Source organism: Bombina bombina, chromosome 5 (genome assembly GCF_027579735.1).
Source record: "Bombina bombina isolate aBomBom1 chromosome 5, aBomBom1.pri, whole genome shotgun sequence".
Lineage (NCBI taxonomy): Eukaryota > Metazoa > Chordata > Amphibia > Anura > Bombinatoridae > Bombina > Bombina bombina.
In genome coordinates this window covers 671,872,745-671,889,427 of record NC_069503.1, presented here as the reverse complement: position 1 = coordinate 671,889,427, position 16,683 = coordinate 671,872,745, and positions in this window count along the sequence as shown.

Below are 16,683 nucleotides of genomic sequence, written 5' to 3'. Positions count from 1 at the left end.
TAGAAAAAAAAGTTACATTTAAACCTAACACCCTAACATAAACCCCACGTCTAAACACCCCTAATCTGCTGCCCCTGACATCACCGACACCTACATAAATGTATTAACCCCTAATCTGCCGCTCCCAATATCGCTGTCACTATAATAAAGATATTAACCCCTATTCCCCTGCACCCCAACATCACCCACACTATAATAAAGATATTAACCACTATTCTGCCGCTCCCCGACATCGCCATACTAAATTATGAAAAATAATGAAATTATCCAAAATAAAAACAATTACTCCTCATCTAATATCCCTATAAAAAATAAAAAAGCCCTCCCAAAATAAAAAAAACCCTAGCCAACAATAAACTATCAATAGCCCTTAAAAGGGCCTTTGTAGGGCATTGTCCTAAAGTAGACATGTGCGGTTCGTTTCGGATTAATTCGGAAATTCGGTAAATTCGGAGATTCGGATCGATTCGGATTTCCGAATTAAAATACTTCCGAATCTACCGAATGAATCCGAAATAGCTGCCGTATCTCCGAATAAATCCGAATTAGCTCGTTAAAATTCAGCATTTCCCCATAGGAAACAATGGGAGTTTCGGCTGAAAAAAACTAACACCGCAGCCCCATTGTTTCCTATGGGGAAACACTAAGTCTGCACCTAACACCCTAACATGTACCCCGAGTCTCTAAACACCCCTAATCTAACACTTATTAACCCCTAATCTGCTGCCTCCGCTATCGCTGACACCTGCATTATTTTATTAACCCCTAATCTGCCGACCGAATATCGCCGCCACCTACATTATAACTATTAACCCCTAATCTGCTGTCCCTAACACCGCCGACCCCTACATTATAGTTATTAACCCCTAATCTGCCCCCCCCCAACGTCGCCGCAATCTAACTACAAGTATTAACCCCTAATCTGCCGACCCGATATCGCCGCCGCCTACATTATAGCTATTAACCCCTAATCTGCTGTCCCTAACACCGCCGACCCCTACATTATAGTTATTAACCCCTAATCTGCCCCCCCAACGTCGCCGCAATCTAACTACAAGTATTAACCCCTAATCTGCCGACCCGATATCGCCGCCGCCTACATTATAGCTATTAACCCCTAATCTGGTGTCCCTAACACCGCCGACCCCTACATTATAGTTATTAACCAATAATCTGCCCCCCCCAACGTCGCCGCAATCTAACTACAAGTATTAACCCCTAATCTGCCGACCCGATATCGCCGCCGCCTACATTATAACTATTAACCCCTAATCTGGTGTCCCTAACACCGCCGACCCCTACATTATAGTTATTAACCCCTAATCTGCCTCCCCCCAACGTCGCCACAATCTAACTACAAGTATTAACCCCTAATCTGCCGACCGCAAATCGCCGCCACTATAATAAATGTATTAACCCCTAAACCGCCGCACTCCCGCCTCGCAAACACTATAATACATTTTATTAACCCCTAATCTGCCCTCCCTAACATCGCCGCCACCTACCTACAATTATTAACCCCTAATCTCCCGCCCCCAACGTCGCCGCTACTATAATAAGGTTATTAACCCCTAAACCTAAATCTAACCCTAACACTAACAACCCCTAACTTAAATATAATTTAAATAAAACGAAATAAGTTTACTATAGTTAAATAAATGAATCCTATTTAAAACTAAAGACTTACCTGTAAAATAAACCCTAAGATAGCTGCAATATAACTAATAGTTACATTGTAGCTATTTTAGGATTTATTTTTATTTTACAGGCAACTTTGTATTTATTTTAACTAGGTACAATAGTTATTAAATAGTTATTAACTATTTAATAACTACCTAGCTAAAATAAATACAAATTTACCTGTAAAATAAATCCTAACCTAAGTTACAATTACACCTAACACTACACTATCATTTAATTAATTAAATAAATGACTCATATTTAAAACTAAATACTTACCTGTAAAATAAACCCTAATATAGCTGCAATATAACTAATAGTTACATTGTAGCTATTTTAGCATTTATATTTATTTTACAGGCAACTTTGTATTTATTTTAACTAGGTACAATAGCTATTAAATAGTTATTGACTAATTAATAGCTACCTAGTTAAAATAATTACAAAATTACCTGTAAAATAAATCCTAACCTAAGTTACAATAAAACCTAACACTACACTATCATTAAATAAATTAACTACAAGTACCTACAATTATCTACAATTAAATAAACTAAAGTACAAAACCCCCCCACTAAATTACAAATAATAAAAAACCACTCAATTACAAAAAATAAAAAAATATTACAAGTATTTTAAACTAATTACACCTAATCTAAGCCCCCTAATAAAATAACAAAGCCCCCCAAAATAAAAAAAAATGCCCTACCCTATACTAAATTACAAAAGTTAACAGCTCTATTACCTTACCAGCCCTGAACAGGGCCCTTTGCGGGGCATGCCCCAAAGAAAACAGCTCTTTTGCCTGTAAAAAAAAAACACAATCCCCCCCCCCACATTACAACCCACCACCCACATACCCCTACTCTAACCCAAACCCCCCTTAAATAAACCTAACACTACCCCCCTGAAGATCTCCCTACCTTGAGTCGTGTTCACCCAGCCGGGCCGAAGTCTTCATCCGATGGGGCAGAAGAGGACATCCAGACCGGCAGAAGTCTTCATCCAAGCGGGGCAAGAAGAGGTCTTCCATCCATCATACAAGTACCAAAATACAAACAAACACTAAATTACCAAAAATAATAAAATATTACAATAATTTTAAACTAATTACACCTAATCTAAGCCCCCTACTAGCTATTAATATAGCTTCAATATAACTAATAGTTACATTGTAGCTATTTTAGGATTTATATGTATTTTAAAGGCAACTTTGTATTTATTTTAACAAGGTACAATAGTTATTAAATAGTTAATAACTATTTAATAACTACCTAGCTAAAATAAATACAAATTTACCTGTAAAATAAATCATAACCTAAGTTACAATTACACCTAACACTACACTATCATTAAATTAACTAAATAAATGAATCCTATATAAAACTAAAGACTTACCTGTAAAATAAACCCTAATATAGCTGCAATATAACTAATAGTTACATTGTAGCTATTTTAGCATTTATATTTATTGTACAGGCAACTTTGTATTCATTTTAACTAGGTTCAATAGCTATTAAATAGATATTGACTATTTAATAGCTACCTAGTTAAAATAATTACAAAATTACCTGTAAAATAAATCCTAACCTAAGTTACAATTAAACCTAACACTACACTATCATTAAATAAATTAACTACAAGTACCTACAATTAAATACAATTAAAAAAACTAAACTAAAGTACAAACCCCCCCCACTAAATTACAAAAAATAAAAAAATATTACAAGAATTTTAAACTAATTACACCTAATCTAAGCCCCCTAATAAAATAACAAAGCCCCCCAAAATAAAAAAATGCCCTAACCTATACTAAATTACAAAAGGTAACAGCTCTATTACCTTACCAGCCCTGAACAGGGCCCTTTGCGGGGCATGCCCCAAAGAAAACAGCTCTTTTGCCTGTAAAAAAAAAACACAATCCCCCCCCACATTACAACCCACCACCCACATACCCCTACTCTAACCCAAACCCCCCTTAAATAAACCTAACACTACCCCCCTGAAGATCTCCCTACCTTGAGTCGTGTTCACCCAGCCGGGCCGAAGTCTTCATCCGATGGGGCAGAAGAGGACATCCAGACCGGCAGAAGTCTTCATCCAAGCGGGGCAAGAAGAGGTCTTCCATCCATCAGAAAAGTACAAAAAAACAAACAAACACTAAATTAGCAAAAATAATAAAATATTACAATAATTTTAAACTAATTACACCTAATCTAAGCCCCCTACTAGCTATTAATATAGCTACAATATAACTAATAGTTACATTGTAGCTATTTTAGGATTTATATTTATTTTACAGGCAACTTTGTATTTATTTTAACTAGGTACAATAGCTATTAAATAGTTAATAACTACCTAGCTAAAATAAATACAAATTTACCTGTAAAATAAACCCTAACCTAAGTTACAATTACACCTAACACTACACTGTCATTAAATTAACTAAATAAATTAATCCTATATAAAACTAAATACTTACCTGTAAAATAAACCCTAATATAGCTACAATATAACTAATAGTTACATTGTAGCTATTTTAGCATTTATATTTATTTTACAGGCAACTTTGTATTTATTTTAACTAGGTACAATAGCTATTAAATAGTTATTGACTAATTAATAGCTACCTAGTTAAAATAATTACAAAATTACCTGTAAAATAAATCCTAACCTAAGTTACTATTAAACCTAACACTACACTATCATTAAATAAATTAACTACAAGTACCTACAATTAAATACAATGAAATAAACTAAACTAAAGTACAAAAAAACAAACACTAAATTACAAAAAATAAAAAAAATTACAAGAATTTTAAACTAATTACACCTAATCTAAGCCCCCTAATAAAATAACAAAGCCCCCCAAAATAAAAAATGCCCTACCCTATACTAAATTACAAAAGTAATCAGCTCTATTACCTTACCAGCCCTTAAAAGGGCCTTTTGCGGGGGCATGCCCCAAAGAAAACAGCTCTTTTGCCTGTAAAAAAAAACACAATACCCCCCCCACATTACAACCCACCACCCACATACCCCTACTCTAACCCAAACCCCCCTTAAATAAACCTAACACTACCCCCCTGAAGATCTCTCTACCGTGTCTTCACCCAGCGGGCCGAAGTCTTCATCCGATCGGGCAGAAGAGGACATCCAGACCGGCAGAAGTCTTCATCCAAGCGGGGCAAGAAGAGGTCTTCCATTCATCAGAAGTCTTGATCCAGGCGGCATCTTCTCTGTTCATCCATCCGGAGCGGAGCGGCAGCATCCTGAAGACATCCCACGCAGAGCATCCTCTTCTTTCTTGATCCGACGACTAGGTGACTGTACCTTTAAGTGACGTCATCCAAGATGGCGTCCCTTGAATTCCGATTGGCTGATAGGATTCTATCAGCCAATCGGAATTAAGGTAAGAAAAATCTGATTGGCTGATTTAATCAGCCAATCAGATTCAAGTTCAATCCGATTGGCTGATGGAATCAGCCAATCAGATTGACCTCGCATTCTATTGGCTGTTCCGATCAGCCAATAGAATGCGAGCTCAATCTGATTGGCTGATTGGATCAGCCAATCGGATTGAACTTGAATCTGATTGGCTGATTGAATCAGCCAATCAGATTTTTCCTACCTTAATTCCGATTGGCTGATAGAATCCTATCAGCCAATCGGAATTCAAGGGACGCCATCTTGGATGACGTCACTTAAAGGTACAGTCACCTAGTCGTCGGATCAAGAAAGAAGAGGATGCTCTGCGTGGGATGTCTTCAGGATGCTGCCGCTCCGCTCCGGATGGATGAACAGAGAAGATGCCGCCTGGATCAAGACTTCTGATGGATGGAAGACCTCTTCTTGCCCCGCTTGGATGAAGACTTCTGCCGGTCTGGATGTCCTCTTCTGCCCGATCGGATGAAGACTTCGGCCCGCTGGGTGAAGACACGGTAGAGAGATCTTCAGGGGGGTAGTGTTAGGTTTATTTAAGGGGGGTTTGGGTTAGAGTAGGGGTATGTGGGTGGTGGGTTGTAATGTGGGGGGGGGTATTGTGTTTTTTTTTACAGGCAAAAGAGCTGTTTTCTTTGGGGCATGCCCCGCAAAAGGCCCTGTTCAGGGCTGGTAAGGTAATAGAGCTGATTACTTTTGTAATTTAGTATAGGGTAGGGCATTTTTTTATTTTGGGGGGCTTTGTTATTTTATTAGGGGGCTTAGATTAGGTGTAATTAGTTTAAAATTCTTGTAATTTTTTTATTTTTTGTAATTTAGTGTTTGTTTTTTTTGTACTTTAGTTTAGTTTATTTCATTGTATTTAATTGTAGGTACTTGTAGTTAATTTATTTAATGATAGTGTAGTGTTAGGTTTAATAGTAACTTAGGTTAGGATTTATTTTACAGGTAATTTTGTAATTATTTTAACTAGGTAGCTATTAATTAGTCAATAACTATTTAATAGCTATTGTACCTAGTTAAAATAAATACAAAGTTGCCTGTAAAATAAATATAAATGCTAAAATAGCTACAATGTAACTATTAGTTATATTGTAGCTATATTAGGGTTTATTTTACAGGTAAGTATTTAGTTTTATATAGGATTAATTTATTTAGTTAATTTAATGACAGTGTAGTGTTAGGTGTAATTGTAACTTAGGTTAGGGTTTATTTTACAGGTAAATTTGTATTTATTTTAGCTAGGTAGTTATTAACTATTTAATAGCTATTGTACCTAGTTAAAATAAATACAAAGTTGCCTGTAAAATAAATATAAATCCTAAAATAGCTACAATGTAACTATTAGTTATATTGAAGCTATATTAATAGCTAGTAGGGGGCTTAGATTAGGTGTAATTAGTTTAAAATTATTGTAATATTTTATTATTCTTGCTAATTTAGTGTTTGTTTGTTTTTTTGTACTTTTCTGATGGATGGAAGACCTCTTCTTGCCCCGCTTGGATGAAGACTTCTGCCGGTCTGGATGTCCTCTTCTGCCCCATCGGATGAAGACTTCGGCCCGGCTGGGTGAACACGACTCAAGGTAGGGAGATCTTCAGGGGGGTAGTGTTAGGTTTATTTAAGGGGGGTTTGGGTTAGAGTAGGGGTATGTGGGTGGTGGGTTGTAATGTGGGGGGGGGTATTGTGTTTTTTTTTACAGGCAAAAGAGCTGTTTTCTTTGGGGCATGCCCCGCAAAAGGCCCTGTTCAGGGCTGGTAAGGTAATAGAGCTGTTAACTTTTGTAATTTAGTATAGGGTAGGGCATTTTTTTTTTTATTTTGGGGGGCTTTGTTATTTTATTAGGGGGCTTAGATTAGGTGTAATTAGTTTAAAATTCTTGTAATATTTTTTTATTTTTTGTAATTTAGTGGGGGGTTTTTGTACTTTAGTTTAGTTTTTTTAATTGTATTTAATTGTAGGTACTTGTAGTTAATTTATTTAATGATAATGTAGTGTTAGGTTTAATTGTAACTTAGGTTAGGATTTATTTTACAGGTAATTTTGTAATTATTTTAACTAGGTAGCTATTAAATAGTCAATATCTATTTAATAGCTATTGAACCTAGTTAAAATAAATACAAAGTTGCCTGTACAATAAATATAAATGCTAAAATAGCTACAATGTAACTATTAGTTATATTGCAGCTATATTAGGGTTTATTTTACAGGTAAGTCTTTAGTTTTATATAGGATTCATTTATTTAGTTAATTTAATGATAGTGTAGTGTTAGGTGTAATTGTAACTTAGGTTATGATTTATTTTACAGGTAAATTTGTATTTATTTTAGCTAGGTAGTTATTAAATAGTTATTAACTATTTAATAGCTATTGTACCTAGTTAAAATAAATCCAAAGTTGCCTGTAAAATAAATTTAAATCCTATAATAGCTACAATGTAACTATTAGTTATATTGAAGCTATATTAATAGCTAGTAGGGGGCTTAGATTAGGTGTAATTAGTTTAAAATTATTGTAATATTTTATTATTTTTTGTAATTTAGTGTTTGTTTGTATTTTGGTACTTGTATGATGGATGGAAGACCTCTTCTTGCCCTGCTTGGATGAAGACTTCTGCTGGTCTGGATGTCCTCTTCTGCCCCATCGGATGAAGACTTCGGCCCGGCTGGGTGAACACGACTCAAGGTAGGGAGATCTTCAGGGGGGTAGTGTTAGGTTTATTTAAGGGGGGTTTGGGTTAGAGTAGGGGTATGTGGGTGGTGGGTTGTAATGTGGGGGGGGATTGTGTTTTTTTTTTACAGGCAAAAGAGCTGTTTTCTTTGGGGCATGCCCCGCAAAGGGCCCTGTTCAGGGCTGGTAAGGTAATAGAGCTGTTAACTTTTGTAATTTAGTATAGGGTAGGGCATTTTTTTTATTTTGGGGGGCTTTGTTATTTTATTAGGGGGCTTAGATTAGGTGTAATTAGTTTAAAATTCTTGTAATATTTTTTTATTTTTTGTAATTTAGTGTTTGTTTTTTTTTGTAATTTAGTGGGGGGGTTTTGTACTTTAGTTTATTTAATTGTAGATAATTGTAGGTACTTGTAGTTAATTTATTTAATGACAGTGTAGTGTTAGGTTTAATTGTAACTTAGGTTAGGATTTATTTTACAGGTAATTTTGTAATTATTTTAACTAGGTAGCTATTAATTAGTCAATAACTATTTAATAGCTTTTGTACCTAGTTAAAATAAATACAAAGTTGCCTGTAAAATAAATATAAATGCTAAAATAGCTACAATGTAACTATTAGTTATATTGCAGCTATATTAGGGTTTATTTTACAGGTAAGTATTTTGTTTTAAATATGATTCATTTATTTAGTTAATTTAATGATAGTGTAGTGTTAGGTGTAATTGTAACTTAGGTTAGGATTTATTTTACAGGTAAATTTGTATTTATTTTAGCTAGGTAGTTATTAAATAGTTATTAACTATTTAATAACTATTGTACCTAGTTAAAATAAATACAAAGTTGCCTGTAAAATAAAAATAAATCCTAAAATAGCTACAATGTAACTATTAGTTATATTGCAGCTATCTTAGGGTTTATTTTACAGGTAAGTGTTTAGTTTTAAATAGGATTCATTTATTTAACTATAGTAAACTTATTTCGTTTTATTTAAATTATATTTAAGTTAGGGGGTGTTAGTGTTAGGGTTAGACTTAGGTTTAGGGGTTAATAACCTTATTATAGTAGCGGCGACGTTGGGGGCGGGAGATTAGGGGTTAATAATTGTAGGTAGGTGGCGGCGATGTTAGGGAGGGCAGATTAGGGGTTAATAAAATGTATTATAGTGTTTGCGAGGCGGGAGTGTGGCGGTTTAGGGGTTAATACATTTATTATAGTGGCGGTGATTTGCGGTCGGCAGATTAGGGGTTAATACTTGTAGTTAGATTGTGGCGACGTTGGGGGGAGGCAGATTAGGGGTTAATAACTATAATGTAGGGGTCGGCGGTGTTAGGGACAGCAGATTAGGGGTTAATAGCTATAATGTAGGCGGCGGCGATATCGGGTCGGCAGATTAGGGGTTAATACTTGTAGTTAGATTGCGGCGACGTTGGGGGGGGGCAGATTAGGGGTTAATAACTATAATGTAGGGGTCGACGGTGTTAGGGACAGCAGATTAGGGGTTAATAGTTATAATGTAGGCGGCGGCGATATCGGGTCGGCAGATTAGGGGTTAATACTTGTAGTTAGATTGCGGCGACGTTGGGGGAGGCAGATTAGGGGTTAATAACTATAATGTAGGGGTCGGCGGTGTTAGGGACAGCAGATTAGGGGTTAATAGCTATAATGTAGGCGGCGGCGATATCGGGTCGGCAGATTAGGGGTTAATACTTGTAGTTAAATTGCGGCGACATTGGGGGGGGCAGATTAGGGGTTAATAACTATAATGTAGGGGTCGGCGGTGTTAGGGACAGCAGATTAGGGGTTAATAGCAATAATGTAGGCGGCGGCGATATCGGGTCGGCAGATTAGGGGTTAATACTTGTAGTTAGATTGCGGCGACGTTGGGGGAGGCAGATTAGGGGTTAATAACTATAATGTAGGGGTCGGCGGTGTTAGGGACAGCAGATTAGGGGTTAATAGCTATAATGTAGGCGGCGGCGATATCGGGTCGGCAGATTAGGGGTTAATACTTGTAGTTAGATTGCGGCGACGTTGGGGGAGGCAGATTAGGGGTTAATAACTATAATGTAGGGGTCGGTGGTGTTAGGGACAGCAGATTAGGGGTTAATAGCTATAATGTAGGTTGCGGCGATATCCGATCGGCAGATTAGGGGTTAAATAATGTTATTATAGGGTTTGCGATGTGGGGGGGCCTCGGTTTAGTGGTTCATAGGTAGTTTATGGGTGTTAGTGACTTAGTGTACTAAATGGGTGTTAGTGTACTAAAAACATACCGAATTTCGGAACGGAATAGAACCGAATTCAGCCGAATCCGAATAAATCCGAAACGAATTTATTCGGATCCAAATAAATCCGAAACGAATTTATTCAAATTTTGCCGAATCCGATTCGATCCGAAACGAAATTCGAAAAGTCTGAATCGATCCGAACCGAAAACGAACCGAATTTTTTAGCCGTGCACATGTCTATCCTAAAGAAATCCGCTCTTTTTCATGAAAAAAAATACAAGGACCCCCCAACAGTAAAACCCACCAACCAACCAACCTCTCAAAATAAAAAACCTAACTCTAACAAAAAGCTAAGTTACCCATTGCCCTGAAAAGGGCATTTGTATGGGCATTGCCTTAAAAGAGCATTTAGCTCTTTTTTTACCATTAAAAGGGCATTTAGCTCTTTTAAAACAAGCCCAAACCCTAATCTAAAAAAAAAAACCCACCCAAAAGAAGTTTAAAAAACCCTAACACCCCCGACGATCCACTTACAGTTTCTGAAGTCCGGGCATCCAGGCGGCGAGAAGTCTTCATCCAGGCAGTGATGTCTTCATTGATCCAGGTGGCATCTTCTATTTTCATCCCGGCGGCGCGGAGCAGGTCAATCCTGAAGACATCTGGCACGGAGCATCCTCTTCATACGGTCGATGCCGTATCCTGAATCTTCAATGGAAGGGAGCCTTTTCAAAATGCTGTCCCTTGCATTCCTATTGGCTGATTTGATTTTTGAAATTCAAATCATCCAATAGGATGAGAGCTACTGAAATCCTATTAGCTGTTCAAATCAGCCAATAGGACGAGAGCTACTGAAATTCTATTGGCTAATCAAATCAGAATAGGGGTTAATAAATTTTATTAGTGGTGGCAATGTCGAGAGCAGGAGATTAGGGGTTAATAAGTTTATTATAGTGTTTGCGATGTGGGAGGGCCTCAGTTTAGGAGTTAATGGGTAGTTTATGGGTGTTAGTGTACTTTGTAACACTTTAGTTATGAGTTTAGTGTAACAGTTTTGTTGCGCAAAATGTATAACTACTGGTCTTAGATTGCAGAACGGATCGTGTTGGTATAGGCTGTAATGCAAGCTTTTTAGCCACAGCAAAACTTGTAATGGGAGCACTATGGAAATCCTATGCAAACATAATTTTTTTGAGTGCGGGACTGACGTTGCGTTACAGGCTAAAATGCTTGTGGTACCGCTATTCCGACAAGACTCATAATGGCTGCGTTGCTCTTTTAACGCTGAAATGGCAATTTTTTTCAGCATTAAAACATGAATGCAAAACTCATAATCTAGGTGAAAATCTTCCTAGCAAATGAGAAAAGTATTACAGCGGAAGGTAAAGGTCAAGGGTTCCTGAATTGCATCACACTATCAGGAGGTAAGCAAAGCATCCTAGTAAAGAATGTTCTGTACATCCCAAGTTTAGAAGGAAGCCTCTTATCAGTGAAAACTCTTGCTAACAATGGACTCACAGTCCAGTTCCAAGGCAATGAATGCACAATTCAAAACAGGAGACAAATCCTAGCAAACGGAAGGTTGAATGAACACCTGTACAAACTCATCACTGAAAGAGAGCAAGCCAAAACAACCATTCATAATCCACACAACAAATGTATGCACCTGTGGCACAGACTATTAGGGCATCGAAACCCAAAAGCCAAAAAGGAACTTGCAAAGGGAGGTTTATCAGAAGACATAATAATATTGCCTTGTCACATGCTCATGAAGTGCACCTGTTCTACCAAAGCAAAGGCCACACGTACCCCACATCCACAAGCCAGTCAAATAAAAACCACTTATCCCATGGAACTCATACACAGTGGGTGTGTGGACCAATGAAAACCCCCACACCTGGCAGGAACATATATTTACTTACCTTCATAGATGATTATTCCAGGTACACAACAACATATCTGATGAAGCACATCACATCAGAAAAACTTCAAGAATTTATAGCTATATTTAGCAACAAATGGCATACCTAAAGAAACAAGGTATTGTACACCAAACAACTGTACCATACACTCCTGAGCAAAATGATGTTGCAGAAAGGCAAAATCGCACCCTCATAGAAATGGCCAGATGCATGCTTTCAGATGCCAATTTACCTATCCAGTACTGGGGTGAAGCAATAATGACTGTAACATACCTACAGAATAGGCTACCATCAAAAACTATTGAAAGTACCCCATATGAAATGTGGAATGGGTCAAAACCTAATATGGGGCATATTAGAGTGTTTGGATGTAAAGCATACGCGTATGTTCCAAGTGAGAAACGCTCCAAATTAGAGACCACAGCCCTAGAAGGCATTCTGGTGGGCTACAGTGAGCAAAGTAAGGGATATAGAATCCTTTACCCAAAGACTAACAAGATCATAATAAGCTGCAGTGTTTATTTTGATGAAAGCCAAACATCAGAAAAAATGTCCCTTGAAAGCCATGAAAAGAAATTGTCCACTGAACCAGCAAGAGATGCTGACCAAAGTGAAGCTGTGCAGGAATCAGAAAAAGAAGTGGAGCTTACAATAGGAAAATTAGCTACTCACAAACCAATAGAACCCACTGAACAACCAGAAATCCGAAAATCGACACGGGTGATGAAAGGGATACCACCCAGCAAGCTGTCATGCATTGCTAAGACACATGAAACACTCAAACCAACATTCTGGGAAGATATTAAAAAAATTCCAAAAAGGGAAACCAATCAATGGAGAAAGGAAGCCGAAGAAAAAATAAAATCACTTCAGGAAAATAAAACCTGGACACTCACTGAGCTCCCAACCGGTTGCAAAACTATAGGTAGCAAATTGACTTTTAAAGTAAAATACAATGCAGAAGTAAATATCCACAGATACAAGGCAAGGTTAGTTGCAAAGGGATACTCTCAGAAATTATGATGAAACTTTCGCTCCAGTTGTAAAGCATTCCACCATCAGGGCACTCCTTAGCATTGCAGCAGGAAAGGGAATGCAAGTGAGGCACCTGGACGTCAAAACTGCTTTCCTATATGAAGACATCAAGGAGGATTTCTACATGTAACAGCCACCTGGATTTGAGAAGGGACAGAACCTTTAATGTAAACTTAAAAAGAGCATCTATGGACTAAAGCAAGCTGTTAGAATGTGGAATGAAAAAGTGAATGAAGTACACATGAAAGAAGGATTCTCAAGAAGCACAGTAGATCCATGTTTATATTCAAGACATCAAGAAAACAAATGGATATACAACCTAATTTATGTTGATGACATCATAACTTGTTTTGAACAAGAAGGGGATTATGACCGAATAGTTCACATATTGAAACAGAACTTTGAGATTAAAGAACTAGGGAAGATCACTCATTATTAAGGAATTCAAATAGAGAGGGAGGAGGATTGAAGCTATCTTCTTAACCAAAATGAGAAATATTAGAGCAGTTTCACATGCAAGATGCAAAAGAAGTGGAAACACCTATGGAACCAGATTATCTGAAAAACAACGAAATAGAAAACTTGTTACCCAATAATGACAATTACCAAAGGGCAATTGGAAAATTGCTATACATTGCCACCGTGACAAGACCAGACATTGACCCAGCAGTGGGTATACTCTGTAGAAAAGTGGCAACACCATGTCAACATGACTGGAATGCAGTGAATAGGGTGATACAGTACCTAAAAGGAACAATTTGGATGAAGCTGCGACTGCCAGCAACTTTAAACCCAAAACTAATTCGATATGTTGATGCTGATTGGGCCAGAGATACTACTGACCGCAAGTCTACAAGTGGTTACATCTTCCAGTATGGAGAAGGAACAATAATTTGGTCTAGTCAAAAACAAGTGACTGATGCACTCTCAACTGAAGCAGAATATATAGCAGCAGCACATCCATGTCAAGAAGCAATTTGAATTCATCAACATCTACTAGATATGGGACTGGATGTGTCTAAACCCATACCAATCCTTGAAGACAACCAAGGGTGTATAAAGTTGACACAATCAGAAAGAGTCGATCCTCGAACCAAGCACATTGATGTAAAATATAATTTGCTCAGGGACATGCAAGAACAAGGCATTATCGACATTTAATATTGTCCATCAGAAGAGATGACTGCAGATGCTTTCATTAAACCGTTGCCAAAGGAATGTCATTGTTTTCTTCAAAAGAAGCTGAATGTTGTATGATTACCTACATGCCGTTGAAAAGGGGTATTGGGAAATACAACAGCATGTACTATACCACATGTATGAACAACATTAAGACTGTAGATGGTGCTGTTTAGTTTAGATCACTAATTGTTTATATCTGTGAACTTGTTCATTCACTAACAGGAAGGAAGTTGTGTTTTTTTTTCTATTGTTTTCTCCTCTCTGTGTGCTGAATACTGTTTTACAAGTGATTGGTAGGTTCTAAATGCTGCTGTTGCATATGTACAAGTAAAGCCTATTGCAGTATTCCTAAAAGCTTCCAGTGTCTTTTTGATACATAACCAACACGCAGGGATCTACCTATGTATGGTAACGGAGCACGATCGGTGCTATGGTTCCATATAAAGGCAGATGCCAGATTTTTACAGAAAGTGACACTGTGTGTAGGGATGATTGTGGGTGGGAGAGGAAGAGAGCTGTTTGGGAGGGATAAGGAGGTGGGAGGGTAATCTCTACACTACAGCTAAAATTAACTTTATAAGCTACCTGATTTACCCCTTCCCTGCCAGGAATAATAGAAGTGTGCTTCAGAGCTGCAATTAGTGGCATTCTAATTACCAAAAAATGACAAAGCCATGTGTGTCTGCTATATCTGAATAAAGGAAAGAGAAGCTTTTAAAAGAATTTGTGTTATGACTACAAACAGTAAATAATTTCATCTATATATGGATAAATATCTCACCCAACCAAAAATGTCTCCAAAGATAAAACAAGCGGAGAAAAAAGCTAACAAATCTGCCAGTATAACCAGCTCCCTGAATAAATCTTTGAGAGAAGATAGGATCTCAGATACTTCATATGCAGGAGAAATTGCAACTTTAGTATCTGCTTTAATTGGTCCAAAATTAGAAGAAATTAATATAAGGCTGGGCACAATCCTGGAAGAATTGAAAAACCATGCAGAAAGAATAAATGAAGCAGAACAGAGGATTTCAAATTGTGAGGATGCTCAAAATATACTTCAACTACAGATGGAAAGCCTGTCAAAGCAAAATCTATCCTTACAAAAATTGATGACCTAGAAAATAGGACAAGGTGAATTAATCTACGCCTAATTGGCATTCCTGAATCCTTATCCTTCCAAGAATTAAAGAAATTTGTGGAACATTCTATCCCAGAGATGCTTGGCCTAAATATGGGGGAGAATATCTTCATAACGGAGAGAATACACAGGATGGGAAAAGAAAGGGATCCATCAACGCCAAACGGTAGAAAACCGAGGCCAGTCATAGCGAAGTTTTTAAATTTCCAGGGGAAAAATGAAATTCTGAGAGCCTACAGGAAGCAACAACCCCTGCAATATCAAGGAACAAAGATCCTGCTCTTCCAAGACTTTTCTATCGAGACCTCAACGAAAAGGAAGCAATTTTCAGCTATATGCTCTCGCTTAGTGGCTGAAAATAGATTTTTTTTTTTTTTTTTCTCTCTCCCATTTATACAGCAAAAACTGTCATGGGGTATTTTTTTTTTTTTTCCCTTCCTCTTCATAAAAAAAAAAAAAAGTTGGTTCATATTTTGAGAATGCATTACCTTTTAATGTACACAAATGTTTATAAAATTTGAGAATAAGTTACTAGAGCACAAAATTAATAGTATTGGGGTGTATGTAAAATGCACAGATTTGCCATATATTTGTTGACACTACTGTACATAAATTTTTGGTTGATTGAAATTAGGCGAGTAGTGCACAACACTAAAAATTCTACTTTTAAGTATAGGGATGTATGTAAAATGTACAGAGCTGCTTCACATTTTTTTTTTTTTGTCATCAGATTTTTGTTAAGTATTAGCACTTTCAAAATAGGCATAGTGGTTAAAGCAAGTTGGTGTAAATACCTTGTTAAGATATATCAATATTTTTTTTTTTTTGTACCACTCACTAATGCACATAATTTTTTATAAGACTGAGAATATGATACTCGAATGTAAAATGTATAGATTTGCCACATATTTTCTGATATTAATAGATTGAAAGCACGTGGTTAGAGTACAAACTGTTAAAGAATTTTCCCCTAAGTGAAGGGGAGTATGTAATAAATATAGTCCTGTTTTATGTTTTTAAAGCAGTTATTAGACTGCCGCTAAGTATAAGCTCTTTTAAAACAGGTACAGAGGTTGAACTAAAGTGGTGTAAATGCCCTGTTAAGTTATGTAATAATTTTTTTTTTTCCCTTCTCTTGTCTTTCCCCGTGTTCCCTTCTCCCCCTGCGCGCCCCACTAGGCTTGATTCTCTGCTCATTTTTTGTTGTTGGGTGGAATGGTTAAAATTATAACCTGGAATATAGGGGGGATTCACTCCCCAATAAAAAGAAAGGCAGTTATGAACCTCCTAGGAAAAAGGGATTTTGACATAGCTTGCCTTCAGGAAACCCACCTATCCGATATAGAGCATAGAAAGATCAAAGCTAGATGGTTGGGAGAAACTTT